The 22,534-nt window shown below is 38.0% G+C and overlaps 1 protein-coding gene across 2 annotated transcripts in view; it reads left to right on the plus strand.

Moving 5' to 3' along the window:
- numb (NUMB endocytic adaptor protein) overlaps positions 1–22,534 on the plus strand; it is a 153,857-nt gene that overhangs the window by 5,448 nt on the left and 125,875 nt on the right. Inside the window, exon 2 of one of the 2 annotated variants that reach the window (XM_065225766.1) lies at positions 3,865–4,209. The gene's annotated coding sequence lies outside the window, so the exon portion shown is untranslated. Of the gene's footprint in view, positions 1–3,146; positions 4,210–22,534 lie in introns of those variants that run through there. The other variant, XM_065225765.1, reaches the window with a different exon arrangement.

Here is a 22,534-nt window from a genome sequence, read left to right on the forward strand (position 1 = left end):
AGCTTTCACGGAGCTCTCACGGAAGTTCCTGAAATACTCCTGAAGTTTTCAAAACTTATCTGGAGTTCTCTTCTTAAAGGTTTTGAAACTTTTTCTGAAGTTTACCTGATGAAGCTGCCCTGAATTTATAGGAAATAATCCTAACAGATCTTTAAACTTCACCGAATGCTAAGCATTCCTGATGTTCTTTGAATTTCCCTGAAGTCATTTGAATGGCCCTAAAGATCTCTGAGCTCCCCTTAAGTTCCTGAAACTTCTTTAAATATCCCACAATTTTCCTCAAATCGCCTAGATTTCCTTGGATTTTTTTTTACTTCCCTGAAGTTCTCTAGATATCCTCTATGTTCTCTGAATTTCTTGAAAGCTCCCACAATTGTATTGATGCTTATTGAATCGTTCTGAAGGTCTCCAATGTTCCCTAAAACTCCAGAAGTTCTTGGAACTTTCCTAATATGCCCGCAGCTTGTTCGTAAAACTTGCCTGTACTCTCATTCCTTGGCTCTTCCTGCAATTTTCCTGATGTTTAGTCACATAAACTCTGCTGTCGGAAGAAGTCATCTCCACTCTACTCGATCCATGGCTACACTTGGCCAGCCTCGTAGTCTGCGAAGGGTCCGCAGGTCGCCTTCTACTTGGTCGATCTACCTTGCCCACTGCGCGCCTCTTCTTCTTGTTCCTGTAGGGACGCTTTCGAGAACCATTTTCACTGGGTCGTCGTGTGGCATTCTTACGACGTGCCCAGTCCACCTTAGTCACCCAATTGTTGCAATGTGGACGATGGATAGTTCTCCCAGCAGCTGGTGCAATTCGTGGTTCATTCGCCTCCTCCACGTTCTGTCATCCATCTGCACTCCATCGTAGATGGTACGCAACACTTTCTGTTCGAAAAAAAAAACCAAGGGTGCGTTGGTCCTCCACGAGCATAGTCCAGGTCTCGTGGCCGTAGATGACCACCAGTCTAATCAACGTCTTGCAGATAGTCAACTTCGTGCGGCGGTTAATTTTATTCGACTGGAGCGTCCTCCGGAGTCCAAAGTAGGCACGATTCCCTGCCATAATGCGTCTTTGAATTTCTCTGCTGGTATCATTTTCGGCGGTCACCAGTTAGCCCAAATGCACGAACTCATCGACCACCTCGATTTCGTCTCCGCCAATCTGAACTCGGGATGGGAGGCTAACATTGTCTTCCCTAGAACCTCTTCCTTTCATGTATTTTGTCTTTGATGCGTTGATGTTAAGTCCAATCTACCTAGCATCAGCCTTCAGTCTGATGTACGTTTCCGTCATCGTCCCAAAGTTCCGTGCCATGCTGTCGATATCATCGGTGAATCCAAGAATCTGGATGGACTTCCTGAACATCGTGCCACTCGTGTCTATCCCAGCTCTTCTGATCACACCTTCTAACGCGATGTTGAATAGCAGGCACAAAAGTTCATCACCTTGCCGTAACCCCCTTCGAGATTCAAAGGGACTCAAGAGTGTCAGCCAATCGCGTCAGTTTATCTGGAAATCCGTTCTCGTGCATAATCTGCCATAGTTGATCTCGATCGACAGTGTCGTATGCGGATTTGAAATCGATGAACAAATGATGTGTGGGCACTTTGTATTCCCGGCATTTCGCGCCGAATCGCGAAAATTTGGTCCGTGGAAGCGCGGGCACCCATGAATCCCGCCTGGTATGGTTCCACGAACTCTCTTGCAAATGGTGACAGGCGGCGGCATAGAATTTGGGAGAGTACCTTGTAGGTGGCGCTCAGCAGTGTGATCGCGCAGTAGTTGCCACAATCCAACTTGCCCCCCATTTTGTAGATTGGGCATACGACACCTTCCATCCACTCCTCCGGTAATATCTCCTCCTCTCAAATCATGGCAATTACCCAGTGCAGCGCTCCAGCCAGTGCTTCACCGCCGTATTTTAATAGCTCACTTGGTAGTTGATCTACACCAGTTGCTTTGTTGTTTTTCAGCCGACCGATGTCCTACAGATATTCCTGGAATGGCCCTGATATAATCTGAACGGCCCAGAAATTATTTGAATTACCCCGACGAACTCTGAACTTCCCTAAAGTTCTATGGACATCTGTGTCTAGAGCTTCTTGAAGGTTTACAATATTTTCTTGAAATTAATGGAACTGCCCCGAAGTTCACGTAACTACCCAAAAGATCTTTAAATATCCCTGAGGGCTTTGCAATTTCTGCAAAGTTACTAAAATTCTCCTGAAGTTAATGGAACAAAATTTTATACCTTAATTTCTTCAAACAAAAAAGTTAGATTTTTTATTTCAATGATAATAAGATCCACCCTAGAATTCATTGCCATAAAAATGAGGGCCTAACTATTAGGAACAACTTTGTTGTTTGCATTTTTTGGCTAAAATTTGAATTTCAGGCTCAAAACTTATCATTCCAGCTAATACTTCATTCTGGACCACTGTGCATTGCCATTGAACATTTAGGAATGCAGAACTAATGGTACCATCCACCGACGACTGTTTCTCGGGTGTCCTTCAACCAATTGACCACTTTGTCAAGCAGTTTTGGAGTGACTTTCTACCAGCGATTTCACAAAACTGGACCAACTAATTTCTATTTTTTTATGAAACGCACAAATGTTGGCTTCTTTTCTCGTGGTTCTAGAAGAAAAAATCTCAAAATAATGTTTTATTTGGTTAATTACGCTAATTTGTTTGTATGTGATTATTGTCAACCATACACTAGTTATCTACAGAAAATAAGCATAATCGGTTGAAGGACAGTCAACCAATAGCGGAGGATGGATGGTACCATCCGCCGCATAAATGGAGGGATTGCTGTAAGGCCACTTCTGCTTTCATCGGTGCCGCTCAAAATGAGAAAAGCTCAACGTGCGAGCATCTCTGTCGCACACACTGCACCCGACCGGGTTTGCAATCGATGACCACGCTCGCTGCTTCTGCTCTTGGCAAAACAGAGTGCTGGAAAATTAACAACACCCCGCTAGTACGAAAAACCGAGAGCGTGTGGAAAACTGAGCACGAGAACGGATGGCATGCTGAGAGCGAGAGAGCTATTGCGTACGTCAAAGGAGCATAATCTGCGGTGGGTCGCTCCATTGTGAGCTGTGACGTGTCTGTCGGTGTGTTTACTGCAAAGAAGGCTTGTGCTGTGACTGTGAGAGAGCATAAAGTATTCAAGATGATTTTTGTGCACGCTACGCTTACTGATTCAGAAAATCGCACGTAGTGAAGATGGTTGGAAAATTACGTCCGTGAAAATGCAGTTTTCAGTTCTGGTGTTTTACCTATTTGTCGACTCGAGAGTGCACCTGCAGTAGTGGCACTACTTTGACTCGTTGTTAGCGTTCGTTGTTGTAGAGTGCCGTGATAAGTTTTGAGTGTTTGTCTGTTTGTTCTGATGTGGGTGAATGTTTCAATCTCTCCAGTGGAGTCGTCTTCTAAGCACGCCTTCGAATCGGTGTTTTCATCGTCAAGTTTGTGTGTTACTTCTGTGCAGAGAAAATCAACTTAGGTGATTATAGCGAAAAGCGACGTTGGTGGGAGGTGCTTTGTTGTGCAATCGCAATAATCACGACAAGATAGATTTTTGGTCTGCTACTAGCAGTCGAGTCCAGAGTGCGTCGGAACTGGAGAATAAAGAAAGAAGTTGCTCTTCATGTGAGCTGGTGTTATGCAAAGGAAAAAAAACCGGGTGGTGGTGTTTCATGAATTTTCATATTTTTTCCGAATTTTTGCCTCAGACTGACTGTCGACAAAAGGATTTGGACGAGTAATCGCACTATCGACACCCCGACGACGATAGAGAACGTATCTAATCTCCCTTGGAGTCGCTAGTCAATTTGTGTGTTTCTTTTTTCCTGTTCCATAGGTGTGTGATACTGCAGAAGTATCGACGACGGTGAAAACGCAAGAAGAACTTTAGAGAGACCGCGAAGAAAACGGGCTTGTGAGAAGGAAAATCGAAACAGAGTTTGTTTTCGGAGAAGCTGTTACATAAAAGGCTATAATCGCTTATAACAACGCATAGAGTGTGAAGTGAAGTTCGCGGTGTGGCATTTCCAATCCAGTGCATAAACGCACACATTCCAAGAAGGGGCCTTTTGTTCGAGCCAAACAAACCAAACGGGCGAGGATTAATAATTGTGGATTAAATCCGACTACGGCTGCTCGGGAACTGAGGCTGATAACGCCAAGGAAATCGATAAGTTGAACGGTAAGTTTTTTTCTCTTTTGTTGATTATGCAGTAGTCAGTCGCACAAATGGAGCTAAATGCATTGGTTTGATTTACAGGTATAAAATAATTCGAGTGTATGGGATTTTTTTTTATCTGAAAGTATGTTTATCTGTATAAAATGCTATGTCATTTAAGTATGCCCCTTGATTAGAAAAAAAAATCGTAGTTATAAAGTAAACCATTCCATTTTGGGATGAAAACGCAAGATTGTATTAAAATTAAATAGTTCTTGTTTCCACTGAAGAAATTTGATCAAATTCGATCTTGTATGAATACATCAGATTAGTCAAAGTTTGGGTTTAGGTGGTTTGTGCCCTATCTTGTTAAAATATCTCTTATTGTTTTAATCGGTATGATGAAACTAAACCTAATACGGTTCTTCTATATAAATGTTCCCCAAGAAATACTTTATTTGATAAGATTTTCTCATTGAAAACATGAGTTTTAATTTTTAATTAAATTTTAATTTCTGTGAAATTTTACTGAACGTTTGGCTTTTGAAATTCCGGTGAAATTTCATAAAAATCTGTGAAATAATCCTAAGAGGTACAAGCTCAAATTGACGCCTATACCTACGCGGAGCATATGGCCCAACGTAAAATATAAATAACTTTTTGCACTGTTGGTGGGACCTCAATACAGATCGAATTAGCAGTAGAGAACAGAGATAGTAATGTTTACCCATCTTAGGGGCTGTTCATAACCCACGTAGACACTTTAGTGGAGGTCGTTGGTGAGTATTTATGGTCCATATACATTTCCTGAAAATTGTAAGGACGTTTGGTACAGACTGCTTAAAAAGACTCGATCATATTCTTATAGACTAATTCACTAATGTTGAAATCAAATACATGGCAGACTTCATTGAAGCACGCGTCTAATGGATTATGTTCGCCGTAGTTGGTTCGGTGACTAGGAATCCATGCATGTTTACTGATTCCGTAGCTGGTGGGCAGGTGCATGTAAGCACACATTCTGAATTATACGGTTACAGTCGATGTTGCCGGTTAAGATGCACAACCTCTGGAGTATCAACCGTCTGCTCTCAAAAGTTTGCATTCTAATAAGTACACACCGTTGATTGTAAGGTAGTAGGTTGAAGGGATCATACCAAGGTAGACTCCGTAAAGCGTACCTGACGAAGCGTTTCTGAACTTGTTTGATTCATTGGACATGAACATTATGATATGGAGTCCAAAACTGTACGGTATATTCTAGGACACTTTGGACTAATGAGCGATACAGCGACTTCAACGTATAAACGTCGTCGAAATGAACTGTATTGCGGCATATGAATCAAAGCATCGCATACGCTTTAGCAACTGTTGACGAGATATGTTGATGTTTCTAAGGGTGAGAGCTTAAATGTGATGAATTTACATTAGACTGGCCCACAAAAATAAAAGTTCCAATTTTCCACGGGCCAACCCCTAGATTTGTGCCATTATGTGAGAAAACCACTCTCTGAAAATTTTAGCTCATTCAAATGTAACACGAGCTGGCGCTTTTAGTTTGAATTTTGTATGGGGGTTTTGATAAAATACTTGAAAAAAATGATTTTCAAAACTTGTAGTTCAATCAATGAGTAACAACTTTGCTGAAGATTGCATCATGAATTCAGTTAGTTTTATTGAGATATTCGATTTTGAATGTATATGAGCATTTCGTATATGAAAAATTCAACCAAATCTCCCATATGAACGTTAAACCAAAAGCGCCAGCCCGTGTAACGTCAAAAAGAGCTGAAACATTCAGAGAGTGGTTATCGCACCAAAATTCACGAGCCTGGATGTTGACCTGTGGAAAATATGAACTTTTATTTTTAGTTGTAATCTAGTTGATACGTTACATAAGCTGCCTGTATTTTGTTGCAATATACGAGCAGAATGCACATTAATATTTCTCCATAATACTAACTTTTAATTAATATATCCATAATACTAACTTGAATCGTGATGCTGTCTTCAGCAAAGTTGTTCCTTATACTCGGAAAAAAATCCGTTCCCGAAAACGGGAACGGACCGTGAATTAAAAATCTCGGCCAACTATCCAGAACAAAATTTTCTCAAATATACACCGTGAACTATGGTTCACGGTTGTGGTTCACGAATATGGGAACTCTTTTTTTCCCGTGTAGTTTAAAAAACGTGTGCTGAAATTCTGAGCTTCATCGAGTTTGCTGAACCAGTTCTATGCACGAAAGAGTGAAGGAATATTATTTCTCCATACATTTCAACCAATATCCCTATACAATTTTCAAATCAAAAGCGCCAGCTCGTGTTACATCCGAATGAGCTAAAATTTTCAGAGAGTGGTTTTCTCATCTAATGGCACAAATCTAGGGGTTTACCCGTTGAAAAAAATGATAAAAAATTCCCCCATATAAATTTGGGCCAGTCTACTTTACATTTATCAACGTTCGTATGCATTCCATTTTCCTGGCATCATATAGACAGCCGCTCAATGACAGCTTGCAGAGCACAGCAGTCCAGAGGTGATTGTATCACTCGAAAGATTTTCAGGTAATCCGCATACAATATCCTTTCGGAGCACAGAATATTGCAAAGGACATTTACGAATAACACAAAGATAAGGGGACCTAATGATAGCCCAATCATTCTCCTCTTCGGTGATATGCAGATATCAGGATTTTCCTTGAGAATTCAATTCAAAGATACAGTGATTTCATTACTCATTATAGAGGTCTTATATGGTTAATCAAACTACTTTCTTATTTTATTCTATTTGCATGCACAATTTAAATTGCTCCATCGAAATTTGAAGTTTATTTATTTATTTAGTGCCGAGACATTGAAAAGTCAATGATTTCGCAATATTGATTGTAAGACGCCATCATTCGATTTAATGTCCCAAATTTTGCATAATTTGTGCGATGGTGGATTATAGCAAATAAATTTCAATTTCTGAGTTGTCGAGTAGGTGCATAATAATTTAATTTTGATAAAATTTTGCTGAGGTACTGAGCTGCGAAACGATATCGTTTACAAACGAAACTATTGCATGTTCACGTCGCTCTTTTAATGTTTGTATGTTTATAAGCATGCAGCGTGCTTCATATGATGGAAGAGGAAATGATGTCCAATCTAATTTAAGAAAGGGCATATAATAGAAATTGCTTTTGTACTGATTCTAATCTTTCTTCGTGCGTGATTGAAAATGGAGACCATACAATGCTGCAATAGGGTTACCTACTCCATTTCCGGCATATTAAGCACAGTCCGCACTTAGTCTTTCTTAATCTAGCGCAGTTTAGCACCAAACGAAATGGTAATATTACTGATGGCTTCCAAATTTATTTACCTTTCCGTATGTACCGTAAGATTTGATAAAGAAAACCCAGTCGTTGAGATATTGTCAAAAGTCTAACACTGCTTCTTGACGCCAAACTCGGCCTACGGATTCTAAACTCGGCCAAAGCAATTGAAACGCCAATGAATTCACTTCGACCTATCAGATGAAGATAAAAATTGATTCGGTCGGAGCGCTTCTTTTATTTTTGGGAATAATGGGTGCAAACCTTCATATCACGCGTTCTCATCGACTTCGTTCCGTAGCTTGTTAACTAAAGTATCGTACCAAACGGATAATTGACTTGTTAGCTCTGAATTCATGGATCTATTTGAAGTTTTCTGCTCGATAGGCCCAAAATGGGTGATTAGGCCGAAGTAGTTCGCTACCCTATTCCAGTATTGACCTCACATAGGCAATATATAGTGTTTTAATTGTGTATGGGTCCTGAAAGTTATAGCAAAAGCGCTTGATAAAGCCTAGCATGTTATTTGCCCTGTGAATAATTGTATTGCAATGGTCTATGGAGTTTGTAGTTTTGTTCATAGTTTTGAGTCTAAGATAATCCCTAAATCCCTTAGTCTTTCGCATTTTTCTACATTCTTATTTTCTAATGCAATTGAAATGTTTGATGGTGTTCTTTTTCTGCTAAATGATATTAAGGTGCGTTTTTTTTTACATTTAGTTCTAATAGTCATTTTTACACCATGTGTAGAATATGTGTATTTCACTCTGGAATACATTGATGTCTTCATCATTTCTTATTTCCAAAAAGAGCTTTAAGTCGGCGGCATAGATTAGCATTTTTTTTTGAGTATGAAGGAAATGTCGCTTACATACAGAAAAAAAATAAGAGGTCCCAAATGAGAGCCTTGGGGGACTCCTGAGGTGACTTGAATTGGGGTCAATTTCTTTCCACTGAATTTAATTATTTGTTGGCGGTTAGTTAAATATGATTCAAGCCATTTCAGGAGTCCTGGCTCAATTCCATTTTTTTCAATTTGAAGATTAGCATTGGTATGTCAATGGTAAAAAGGTAAATGAACCATTAAACAATGACGATGTTCCTTAATAAGTAAAAAAAATCCTTAAAAAAGATCGGGTTGCTCCTTAAATGATTGATCAAAATACCGTAAAAATCTTTAAATGCTCAGTAAATATTTAAAGTACGCTCCCTAAAATAGAGAAAACTGTACATTAAGCATTTGAAAATGCTCCTGATTTGCACCATTTTGAAGTGTAACTGTACCATATATCATCGGAAAAGCTGCTGTAGAAAGGTTAATAAGTACCATGAAATCAGCTGAAATGTTCAGTAAATCATTGTGTGCATTTGTGCATTTTTACTGAGCATTTTAAGATTTATTTTAAGGAGATTTTTTTTACTTATTAAGGATTATTGAGCAAAAGTAGGGCTGCCGTATGTCAATTCGTTCAAATGTCCGTATAGAGGGCTTCTACGTGGTTTCCATTATCCATTGCATATAATGTATAGTCTATAAATTCAAGTAAATTTGTCGAGGTTGAACGTCCTTTAAAAAAGCCGTGTTGAATGTCAGTAATTCTATTTTTGGTTTGAGCTGTATCTTATTACATCTTTTTTTGTTCAAAATCGGTAGAAGTTAAGCTCATGACATTTTGTTCAAACCATAAATCCAATATGGCGGCCAAATGAAAGCCCTACCCAAGTAACATTGCAGGTTTTATCGCGGTTTTATAGCATTCTACAAATCTAAATCATGGTCCACATAACCCTCATAAAACCAACATTGTTACTTGGGTAACTTGTATAAACAAGTTACTGAGAATTTATTTCAATGTATCAAGAATCCGCAAAAATTAGGCGCTTTTGAAAACTTTAAGAGCCCACCCAACAAACAATTCAAAGTCACAAATAAGCATATATATTGAATTAATGCTGTATAACAGTTTACAATGCTGAATAAAACGAGTTGTCGAATTATGTGCTGAAAAAGCTCATTGTCCGATCACGGACACTGGAGATGGTGTGGCAATCCTCGGCTCGGAGGATTCCAGCTGATTTGGCCAATTCCCCCTGTGGGAATGCCAACAGGAACACAACGAAAAGCTCGACTGAAATCCAACTCAACTCATAGCCCTGAAAAGGACTGTTTTGGCTTCGGCTTGTCCAAAGAGGAAAAACGAGAATGAATTAAAACTTTCAACGGCGCTATATTTCGGTGTTTGCTTTACAAAGCTTGTGGACTGTATGATCGCGACGCGCAAAATGCGTCGCTTTAAATGTGTTTGGCTTTCTTCTTTTTGATGTTGCATTCATTCATTTCTCCTTCATTCATAACCAATCAGCACTCGCTGCACGCTCGTTGGTTTGTGGTCGGTCGGTCGCTCGTCGCTCGGTCGGTGCTGCTGCTTGCATGCTCGTGCCAAGCCAGCGGCAGCGTAAGGAAATGATCAAAGCTTGTTTTCAGGGTCTTGATACAAATTACACATGTAGCACATTAGGGTTAGTTTCGGAAACCGATTACCCGCGGTCGCCTCGGGGTTAGTAGAGTTTTTAAAGGATTGGGTAAGTGGTTAGGGCGATTACACAAAACAACAACTACTACTACTTCTACAATACATTACGTTCGCTTCAATCGCGAACACTCATTGAGATCGATACATGTACATTTATTCCACTGTTTGCTCTGATCTGATTAATTATCTTATTAAAAACTGTACAAGCGTTCCCAATTCAACGCCAAAAGTTTGAGCTAATAACAAACTGAATAAGTGTATTTTGCACATACATTGACTCTTCAATTCGAATGTTTTCAATTGATTTAAAAAAAAATGCTTTAGTAGTCGTCAAATAAATTATTTGTTGCTCCCTTATTATATTTAATTGCTTTGCTATACAATATTGCTGAATAAAGGTGAATACAGTCAGCATAATAGCTCTTATACCACTATGCGTCCATATTGTAATCACATGCTTTGTAAATGCTTTATAAACGACGTATTAGATTCATTATTCGACAACACTGGTTCAGTCAAACAACAAGACGAAATCAGTAGAGTAGTAGTTACCGTTTCTGCTTTGTAAGCAGAAGGTCGTGAGTTCAATCCCAAGCGCAACATTTTTTTATTTGTGTTCTACGTCTAATTAATTTAAATAGTAATCATCGATCACATGACTCACGACAATTAATGCAAAAAAATAAAAAAATAACCGAGCATCCTTTCCTTCGAATTGGAGAAGTGAAGAGGTAACATTGGTCTCATTCAAAACAACGATGAATTAATTAATCATTCCCACTTGAAGGAGCTAGAGTTGCGCTCGGGAGTGCTTATAGGTATTTACTTTCAAGCAAGCTTTTTTTGATTATTGAGTTGCCCATATGATGAATTCTAGGATAGCTCAGAAGACAAAGCAAGCGGCTGGTGATCAAAAAGGTACATGGTTCGAATCCCATGTAACGGACATGTATAGTATATGTATATAATAAATTTTCTAATATCTGTGTGGTGCGTGCCACGTCAGAAATAATGAAAACAATCACTTAAGAAACACACCCTTCGCTGTCTGTCCTCGTCCCTCTTTATTCGGGTTAATTTTCCCACAGTTGAATAATCGTTCAATAAATGTTTAATAATGTCTAAATAAACGTTACTTCACATGAGAATCAAGTATATACAGAGCATCACTGTTTTAAGGAAGCAGTGATGTCTAATAATCGCTCGATAATCAAAAATGTTATCGTATAAACTCTGTTACTGTGAAGTAGTAGTTACTGTAGTTGTTAAGTATAATAAAAGCTTCACGACATACCTTTTACAACACCAAGTAGTTCAATAATGTGGTTGAATAAATTATTCAGATTTGTGTGAACAAAGCCTGAACAGAAGTTATTATTAAAAATAGTACAAGTAGTATTAAGCATGCAGTTGAATAAAAATGGTCAAGAAATCGTTTCTTCAATAGACGATTGTTTGTTGGGCATAGTTACCGACGGGTCCATTAATTTGACCTTTGCGATAGATTTTTAAAGTTTCAAACTACTTTTGTCTTTCTTTTGCTTTATTATAGAGACTTTCAGTCTTTAGCTGGTTCGTCTCTTAGTTTCATAACTAGTACTTCTGGTGCAAGTAATAATTTAAGTATGTTTTTAATTAATTCTGGCGATGAAAAATGGTCAAAATAATATAAATTTCTCGTTATGTCCGACACACACAATACTTAAGTCTACTTTGCGACAAAGTGATTATTTAATAATTGGGAAAAAGTTGTATAAGCGCCTATAAACTTCATACTCTGCTAAACAGCTGAATATCGGTTGAGTAGTAGCTGCCTAAGTTCTCCAGTATAGAGGTTGTGTAAAAATTTCCGCATATCGGAGCTTGAGGCTTTAAAAACGAAATTGATAAAGCGTTTACATATACTGAAAATGTTAGTTTGGTACGGCTTCCCTTAGCTCAGCTGGTAATGGCACAACTACAAAGCAAAACCATGATGGAGGTGGCTGGGTCCGGTCTAGGAATCTTACGGGTTGGGTACAAGCATCGAAAGCTCTCAATTAATAACTGTGGAAACGCGTGCATTCCGTGGAGGGGGGCGTGAATTGTTATTACGTTCTTGACAAATTTTACGAGGAGCATCGCTGATTTTTGTTTCTTGATTCATATTACCCAGCGCTCAGCAACAAATACTTGATTAAAGGGTGTACCGTTTGAAATTCGCACACACTCAAATTGCTCTAACGTTTGATCCGTTGGGTAAAATTAATTGAAATTTTGCGTAGACACAGTTTAATGTGTATTGTTTACACTCTGTGAGTTGATTTCATCAGGTCACTAAAAAAAAAAATGTGCACGACAGATTCATGTGTTTTAACACTTGCCTGTTCAATTGATCAATCATAATGATTGTATGTGTTTTCCACATTTATTCAATGTGTTTAACACACTTATTTCTCGTGTTTCTAACTATGGAATGATGGAAGATCCCACATCATAAATTTAAGTGTATTGCACGGTTTATTCAATCAAAATATTCATGAATTTGCGCTATTGTTAAAAACATACGAATTCGAAGTGTTTTGCATTTCAATAGGATGCTTGCTTTCCACCTATCAGCTTCAAGACAGCAAGATAAAAACCCTTGTTTGGATCTGAATCCAAATGTCTACAAGCGGCAACAACTATTGGTAAATGTTAAATTTTGAACCCGTGGCTGGATGTTTGCAGCCGATAGATCCAGGCGTGTTGCAGTAGTCGATTGATGTACGGAGAAATCGGTTTCGGAGGATTTTCTGAGAGCTATGATTTTTGTGACATATTCCAGGAAATGCTTAAAAGAAATTGTTGTTTGATTTTGTTTACACTCATTCCTCTATCCATCAGGATTTTTTCACCGTTTTCGGTATGAGTTTAGATAAATTCTATCGGAATCGATTATATATCGGAAGGAAAATTAATAGGTATAGTATGTTATTTCTAACATACTTCCCCCAATATCATTAAACCCGATCAACTTTTTCATTTCAGTAATGTCCTTCACAGTATACTGAAATGATTCCTCTTCAGGATGGTTTAGTGCAAATTTTGAATCAATTTGGCGAAAGCTACATATTTTTGTTAATGATGGAAATCAAGCAGAGATGGGATTTGAAGTGGTTAAGACTAGGGTTCTGATGCGTGGTCATTATCGGTGTCATTCCTTTATTTTGTTGCTAAGGAATCCAATTTTGACTGACAAAGGGGCGCGCCTTTGGAGCGTGTTTCAATAATCCGAAGGGTCTAAAGAGCGGGACCTTTCCATTAGAGTCGGACCTTGTGATAAATGCAGTAATGATAACTGTAAAAAAATTGAATACTTCATCATTTATTAATAGTGATGGAGTTATACGACATGCACTAAGCTAAGGACACGGGATATACTACAATTGATCAAACCCTCACTATCCCTCACTAATTTAAATGGTTTGCATTATGGGAAGCTAAGAGTATTTACTTTTATTTCTTTTTAATGATACTAATGCAAATTTAAGGCGTTTGTGAAGTTTGAGAAAATTTGAATTTTTGCTTCTAATTTCCTTGAAGCAAAAGGGGCGCTAGGGGTCTTAAATTGAATTTGATATTTGTATACTTTGGTGGTGATACTAATGCAACTGGAAAGCATCTATAATTGTTGAATAAATTGGAAATGTTTGTTTTAATGTTCTTGAAGTAACAAGGGGCGCTAGGGGTCTTAAAATGAATTTGATTTTATTTTGTAGTTTTTAGTTTTTGTTTCCTGCAATTGTATTTATTGATTTGCAATAGAAGGCGCTAGGAATCTTCATTTAATTTCTTTTTGATACCTTCATGATACTTATGCAACTGAAAGGCGTTTGTAATGTTTGATGAAATTTGAACTGCTGGTTTAATGTCACTGAAGCAAGTTGACTTTAGTTGAATTTTATTTTATTGTTTAATTTTCGTTTCCTGAAATTTGAATTGTTGGTTTGTAACAGGGGGCACTAGGAATCTTAATTTGATTTTTTTTTTTCATACTTGGATACTAATGCAATTGGAAAACTTTTGCATGACGAAATTGTAATTGTTGGATTTAATGTCACTGACGCAACAGAGCTAGGGGTCTTTAATTGAATTTAATTTTTCGATGATGAGCATGCTCGTGGAGGGCGTTTGAAAAATGGGGAAATCACAAATGTGGTTTTAAATATCTCTGCTGCAGGTCTAGAGGTCTTTAATTTAATTTGATATTTTGTTAACTTTGGTGATATTAATTAAACTGAAAAGTGTTTGTAATGTTTTATAAAATTGGAAATGTTGGTTTTAATGTCCCTGAAGTAACAGGGGTCGCAAGTGATCTTCAATTGAATTAGATTTAATTTTTTATTTTTGGTTTCCTGAAATTGTAATTATTGGTTTGTGACAGGGTGCGCTAGGAGTCTCTATTAAAATTCTTTTTCGTATCTTAATGATATGCAACTGAAAGGCGCTTGCCATGTCTGATAAAATTGGAAATGCTGGTTTTAATGTCGCTGAAGCAAAAGGGGCACTAAAGGATCTTTAATGGAATTTGATATTTTTACTTTGATGATATGCATGCTGCTGTAGGGCGTTAAGATTGTTTCCAGAAGTCAGCAATGTTGGTTTACAACAGGGGGTGCTAGGAATCTTTGTTTGAGTTTTATTTCATAATTTGAAAATACTTATGCAACTGAAAAGCGTTTGTAATGTTTGATGAAATTGTAATTGTTTGATTCAATGTCACTGAAGCAATTGCATTTGAATTGAATTTGATTTTTTCTTGTTTACTTTGATGATATGCATGTTTCTGGAGGGCGTTTGAAAAATGAAAAAATTGTATGTGTGGTTTCAAATATCTCTGATGCAACAGGGGGCACTACAGAGTAGGTGAACTGGTCGATTTACCGGACGAAATAAAACAGCCGATTAATATGAGCTGTAGATTTGATGATTTTCACCCAATTTATAATCTAATGTAGCGGATAGAAACTTAAAAATATTTGCTTTTCTTTAGGAAAAACGGCTGGAGTAGATAATGATAATGATAGAGTTATTCAAGAGCTGGACCTCATTAATCTATCATTGCAATCTGGGCAGGTGCCTCAAATTTGGAAAGAATCTTTATTTCCTATACAAAAACTGGCTGGGCCGATTATAGCCGAAAAGTTTCGTCCCATCAACATGTTGCACATATTAGAGAAAATTTTGGCACTTGCTGTAAAAGGCCAGCTGTTAGAATATTTAAATAGTAACTGTTTGTTGATACCGGATCAATTGGAATACCAGGAAGGTCATTCTTGTGAAACCACGTTAAACTTAGTGTTAGCTAAATGGTTAGCTTTTGGTGCATTGAAAGTTTCAAAGCTGCATCTAAAATCTCTTGTACTTGGACATGGAAATCAAAACATAATTCAGTGGATGAATTATTTTACAGAGATCTTCGTCTCAGTGTAAAATTATTTACCTTATAAACTAATTTTTTAATAAGATATGTGTCTAACAAACAACAGTTTTTAAAAGTTTCGGTTAACCTCAAAATTTTCAAAGAAAATTGTGGAAATCTGGAAAGCAAGGAAAATGTAAGTAAGTAAACATTAACTCTTCAAAATTATTGGCACCCTCAAAGCTATGAAGCGCCCCCTTTTGGAAGGCAGGCCTCCCCAAATGAAGAGGGCTGCGCACGCCAGTGATTTTATGACATAATCAAGTAGCTGCTTTGTGGGCAGCATGATATTGGGCAGCGTGACATAATAGCCGTGATTTTTGTGTTCTATTTCACGCGCCTGAAACACCAATGTGGCCTGCTGAGCAATCGATTTAGCTTTATCATTAGACTTCAGCGTCTTGAATCATTATTAAATATTTTTCTATTTAATCGAAAAGTAGTCTTGTAGTAAAGATGTAGCAGAGATAATTTCATACAAGTATCAAGTATAATTTTTTTGTAGATAAATATGGTGAAAGATATGAACACAAAGTTTGCTTTTGCCTTAGTAATTCTCAAACAAACTACAAATGGTTAGTGCACAGTCGGTATCTTACCAAACAAGTCCAAATTTTGATGTTCCCAACGCCTACTAGACATACAAATAAGTGAATTTTGTTACAAACAATGATCAATATAATGATTGGCTCCGTAAAGCTAACGCCTTCTAAATATACAAACCAGATAATTAAAAAAATGTTCAAATTTCGGGAGGCTAACCCGATTTGGAACCGTTTAAGCACTGTCGAGTAAAGTTTTCAAATTTTGCATAAGTCTAATGTACAGTGCTGTTCGATATAATAGCAGCGCATCCCGATTTTCATACAAATTGGTCAACTTTGACATGATGTAACTTTGTTGTCTTATGATTAATTGGATTGAAACCTTAGTCACAGAACTACAAATATGTTCAATTTACGATTACAAAATATCAAATTTTTGGAAGCATCTGCCGGAGAGTGAGATACTAAGTAAAATTGTTCGAAATAATAGCAGTTTTAATAATTAGACTGTTTAAAATATTTGCAGTATCTACATTTTCAAATCATTGCTCATGCTATTATTCCAAAATGTTTACCTAGTATCTCATTTGCCAGCAGGTGCTTCCAAAAAATGGTATTTTGTAATCGAAAAACTGAACATATTTGAAGTTCTGTGGTGAACGTTTCAGCTCAATTGATCTTAACACTCCGAATACGATGCCTCCGAAAAACGTGTAACGGCAAGTTTGCAATGACATAACTTAGCCATTTCTTAATGAATTTAAAAAATTGTGGTGTCTTTAGAATTCCTAGGGTTTGTAGATGATTTTGAATGCAAAAAGATTGAAAATAGAGTCGTCTACTTTTTTAAAAAGTGGGTTTGTAGGGTTTTGCAAGTGGTGCAAGATCTGTAATTTATATTAATGGGCACAAATGTTCACAATTAGCCAGAAAACAGTCAGGGTTCCTATATATGGATCCTGGAGACAACGGAACGGTCCTCAAAAAATCCGGAACATCCGTAAAAGTGGTCAATCCATGAACCTGATCCTAGAGCTCTGCGGTTTTTTTTTTAAACATTAGGAACTGTGGTATAAAAAAATATTTGGGGTCGTGACATAAACATGTACCTGAATGGCCATTAGACCGTCCTCCGGAAGATCCGGAACATCCATAAAAGTGGACAATCCATGTAACTGATCTTAGAGCTCCGCGTTTTTTTTAACATTAGGATCTGTGATATAAGAATGAATTTGGGACATGGACCCAGATGGCCATCGGACCGTCCAGCAGAAGATTCGGAACATCCGTAAATGTAGTAAAGATCCTGATCCTAGAGCTCCACATTTTGGGACCGTCCTCCGCAAGATCCGGAACATCCGTAAAAGTGGTCAATCCATGAAAATGATCCAGGAGCTCCGCGTTTTTGAAAAAACACTAAGAACTGAGATGATAGAATGGATTTGGGATCGTGACATAAACATGGACCTTGATGGCCATGAGACCATCCTCCGGAAGATCCGAAACATCCGTGAAAGTGAAAAAAAAACGTAGAACTGTAGGATCAGTTTCGAGGATTGACCATTTTAAAAGATGTTCTAGATCTTGCGGGGGACGGTCCCATGGCCTTCTAGGTACATGTTTATGTCACGACCGCAAATTAATTTATATATGACAGTTCCAAGTGTTTTCGAAAAAACCGTGGAGCTCTAGGATAAGTTCCACACATTGACCACTTTTCCGGATTTTTCGGATCTTTCGGAGGACGGTCGGATGGCCACCTGTGTCCTTGATTATGTCACGATCCCAAATTCATTCTAATATCACAGTTCCTAACGTTTTCAAGAAAACCACGGATCTCTAGGATTAGTTTTGTGAATTTTCTACTTTCACGGATGTTCCTGATCTTCCGGAGGACGGTCCCATGGACATCCAGGTTCATGTTTATGTCACAACCCCAAATTCTTTCTATCATCACAGTTCCTAATGTTAAAAAAACGCGGAGCTCTAGGATCAGGATCGTGGATTTACTACTTTCACGGATGTTCCAGATCTTCCGCTGGACGGGCCGATGGCCATCTGGTTCCATGACCCAAATTCATTCTATCATCTCAGTTCTTAGTGTTTTTCAAAAACTGCGGAGCTCTAGGATCAGTTTCATGGATTGACAATTTTTACGGATGTTCCGGATCTTCCGGAGGACGAACCTATGGTCATTCAGGTTCATGTTTATATCACAACCGCAAATTGCTTCTATCATCACAGTTCCTAATTTTTATAAAAAAAAAACGCGGAGTTTTAGGATCAGGATCGTGGATTTACTACTTTTACGGATGTACCGGATCTTCCGCTGGAGGTTCCGATGGTCATCTGGGTCCATAACCCACATTCATTCTTATATCACAGATCCTAATGTTAAAAAAACGCGGAGCTCTAGGATCAGTTTCATGAATTGTCCATTTTTACGGATGTTCCGGATCTTCCGGAGGACGGTCCCATGGCCATCCAGGTACATGTTTATGTCACGACCCTAATGTTTAAAAAAAAAACCGCAGAGCTTTAGGATCAGGTTCATGGATTGACCACTTTTACGGATGTTCCGGATTTTTTGAGGACCGTTCCGTTGTGTCCAGGATCCGTATATAGGAACCATGACTGTTTTCTGGATAATTGTGAACATTTGTGCCCATTAATCTAAATTACAGATCTTGCACCACTTGCAAAACCATACAAACACACCTTTCAAAAAAACCGTGTAACAACTCTTTTCGCTTTAAAAAAAAAAGTAGACGACTCTATTTTCAATCTTTTTGCATTCAAAATCATCTACAAACCCTAGGAATTCTAAAGATACCACAATTTTTTAAATTCATTAAGAAATGGCTAAGTTATGACATTGCAAACTTGCCGTTACACGCTTTTCGGAGGCTTCGTAGTCGGCGTAAAGTTTTTTACCCACCGTATTCGGAATGTTAATAGAACAAAGTTACATAATGTCAAAGTTGTCCATTTTGTATGAAAATCGGCATGCGCTTCTATTATATCGAACAGCACTGTAGATCAATGTGGTTATATAGGGGAGGGAGTCCATTCCTAGTCCTCTCTGTGCAAGCCACGAAATATACGAATGCAAAATAATACAGGTCCAGAGAATTTTCAATCAACAACTGGGAAGCACCCAACGCACCAAGATAAGGTAAGATGTTAAGTTCCAGTGGGTGTGACTATAGAAGAATAGATGCAGAATGCAAGTAATTCACTAGGCTACGAAAAGGCATACGTTCGTTCACGTTTCCATATCTGAACTGCCATTCACATATTCTTAGAGTTCTTTTTTTGTGTGTGAGCAAAACTTGTTCACCACCAATGGAGAACCTATACGGAGCGTGTTCTGCAATGCTGCTCTTTTAAGGTCTCCTTTCTGAGAGGCTTGGATTTCAGTAGTAGGTATGAACAAGTTGAGCAGAATAAAAGTGTTGGGTAATTCCACATCTGATGACCTCGTTTAGATGCATCGCACCGAGACGTTCATTCTCGCCATCGTCGTCATCGTCACTGTTGTTCTGTTGCTTCCCATTTTGGTCAGGACCATTGGTTGCCTCCGTCGACCGTCATCGCTCCATTCAGCACAGTTTAATGGAGTGTAGTGCAGTGGAGACGAGTATCGTAATAACATTGAAATAGTAGCTCTCCAGCAGAGTGTGGTGGCAGTTTTCTGTAGATTAACGAGATAGAGCTGCACACTGTACCACTTTGGAACAACTTTTGAGCCTTATTGTTAATGGTCGTTTATTGGAGGCGAACCAGCCTAAGGCTGAAAGCCTCCTAAATAAAGCTAAATAATAATAATGGTCGTTTAAAGTTAAAAAAGTCGGATTCGTCAATGCTTTAAATTAAATCAAATATATTATATTAACAATATGATCCACTCTTCCGCTTAGCTGGCGAGCTGAATTTTTAGAGATGAATGAGGCTCTGTGGCCGAAATGGCTACCAATGTATTTGTTTATCTTCACGAGGGGTAAATCAAATGGAAGTTTTTATAATTTTTTAAATGTATGTATGTCAGCATATAATTTTATTTATTTTTTTCATATTACATGTAATTAGTGAAAATAATGTGTGTGGAAAATATTGTTTTATATTTGGTTAAATTTTAGTACATTTCATAATTGTATACATTTTTAGCACCGTGTCCATAATCATCTCACGTTGGACTATAAAAACAGACCGAGAAAATCTAATGAAGCCTCGCTTCCAATTCGCTGGTGAATATCATCCAAGAATCTCGAGTTGCAAAGAAGAATCATCGGATAGATGTTTTATTTATTACATAGCAATAAAACTCCATTGACTGCACCTTAATTTGAAACCTCTGCACATTGATCTGAATTTGTCATCCCGTCCCAGTGCTGCCGTGGGGTAGGTCACTTGCCTATATATAGTAGCATACATACATTGCCATCACGACGTTAGTTCGCACTGCTGTTCTTCGATGGAGCAATTATCATATGGCTTTGAAAATTGGCACAAATCACCTTCGATGGTTTATGGTGTGGTCGTGATTGCCTACACACAGTGAGGAAGCCACCTCTCCGGGCGATGAGCAGACCAGCCAACCGAACATGTGAACGATCCGATTTCGTAGGTTAGCAAACTACGGATCATCTTCGCCTTCACGCTTTCTGGGTTCGGTTGGAGCTACCGCACAGTGGCACATGGGTGTATCCGGTTTGAAGGCGCAAGAAAAGAAAAAAGAAACACGATGGCGCCATTGTTCTATTGGAAGTGGCGGATATGACCTTTTTCACGTTGCTCAAAGGTTTCGGGCTTACAAATGGGAAGCGCAGTGTGAAATCTAAAACGACATCCAATCGTTGCAGAAATGATCATGCCACTAAAGCACATTGGATTTACATTTCAAAGATTATTTTCAGTGCTACATATGATACACTTATATCACTTTGGCCACTCAACTTAAACAGTTTGTTAAACTTAAGCTTGATTTTAGACTGCTTATAGACTTTGTATAAATTAGTAATTTAAATGAAGGAAATAACAACTTTGCCGTTAAAATGTTATCCAGGGGTGCAGCCAGATAACCGTGAAATCCGTGGCAATAAGACTATATTGGTTGATAATAAAGATGTTTTGTTTCGACTTCGCACTCTACACAGCAAAAAAATAATTTTAATATTACATCCAAGAAGGTGCACTTCAAACATGTCGAAAATATCATGTAATTTTTATGGTCACAAAAATAAACAAATGCAGAAAAAGTAGCGTAATGCCAGTTCATGTATTGTATTATTGATAATTTTGTCGTTTTTGGCAAGTAATATCACACCATATTTTCGACACGATTGAAGTGCATCCACATTGATGTGCTATCAAAATTAATTTTTTGCTGTGTATGACAATATTATTAACCCTAAAGTTGCGATTCACGGATTGAGATATTCATCAGGACTCAAAATTAATCAGTTTATATAAATTATAAACAGGGGATAGACAAAGTAACTAGGGTTGGCATTTTTTTTGATTTTGGAGTGTCGTGAGTACGTCAAATAATGACCGATTTTTATTCTTCCAAACCCATTTTACTGGAAAACTATTACCGTGAACCCCTGTTAATATGAACTACAATTCTCGCAAATTACCGGCGTTCATTTATAATTTGAACTTCTAGTCATCAGTTTAGTTTTATAATAAAGGGTGGAACGGTCTTAAATTGGTCGACTCTAATTTGACGATTTTATTAAATAGTGCATTTAAAAAACTTGAGCACCCCTCATTTTGTAGGTCTGTGCGTACGGAATGTTGCCTCTATTTTGTTTTTGCCATTTTCCATTCAGTTGTCAAAATGGTGTCGAAGCAAGAGGAACAACGTACCAAAAAGGAAAGGTTTAAGATAAGTGTAAGCAGAAAAAGTTGTCAAACTTCCCGAAAAAATACTTAGTTTGGCAGGCGATTTGCACCTGTGGGTTGAAAAGCAAAATTTTCGTGACAACAGGCATTTTCAATCAAGATATTTATGAATAGAAATGTTTGCAAAAACGATTGTTGCCTTTTTTTTTGAAGAAACACAATTGTTCCGTGCTGTTTTGGCCAGACCTCACTTCCTGTCACTACGGGAAAATGGCTCAAAAATGGTATACCGCCAACAACGAGCAAATTGTATCCAAGGACAAAAACGCTCCAAGCTCGCCGAACCTGCGCCAAATTGAAAAAAAAAAAAAAATAAAATATGGGGCAGTCGCTTAGCGGTACCTCAAGAAAACTCAGAAAACAGTTGAAAACGAAAAACAGTTCAAAGCAAATTGGCGTTCAGCATCAAATAAGGTGGATGCAAAAGCGGTACAAAATTTGATGCAAGGTATGAAACGAAAGCCCAAATGGCTCGGCGAAACCATCAATGGAAGACATTACGAATTTTGTAAAATCGCTGGACGTGGATTCCACTCAGATGATCGCTCAGAAAATCTATTTTAAACAAGTTCAAATCAAAGGATTCGATGCTTCATTGTT

This window comes from Ochlerotatus camptorhynchus, unplaced genomic scaffold (assembly GCF_037179485.1).
Source record: "Ochlerotatus camptorhynchus isolate MF236.1 unplaced genomic scaffold, CSIRO-AGI_Acam_v1.1 ptg000233l, whole genome shotgun sequence".
Taxonomy (NCBI): Eukaryota; Metazoa; Arthropoda; class Insecta; order Diptera; family Culicidae; genus Ochlerotatus; species Ochlerotatus camptorhynchus.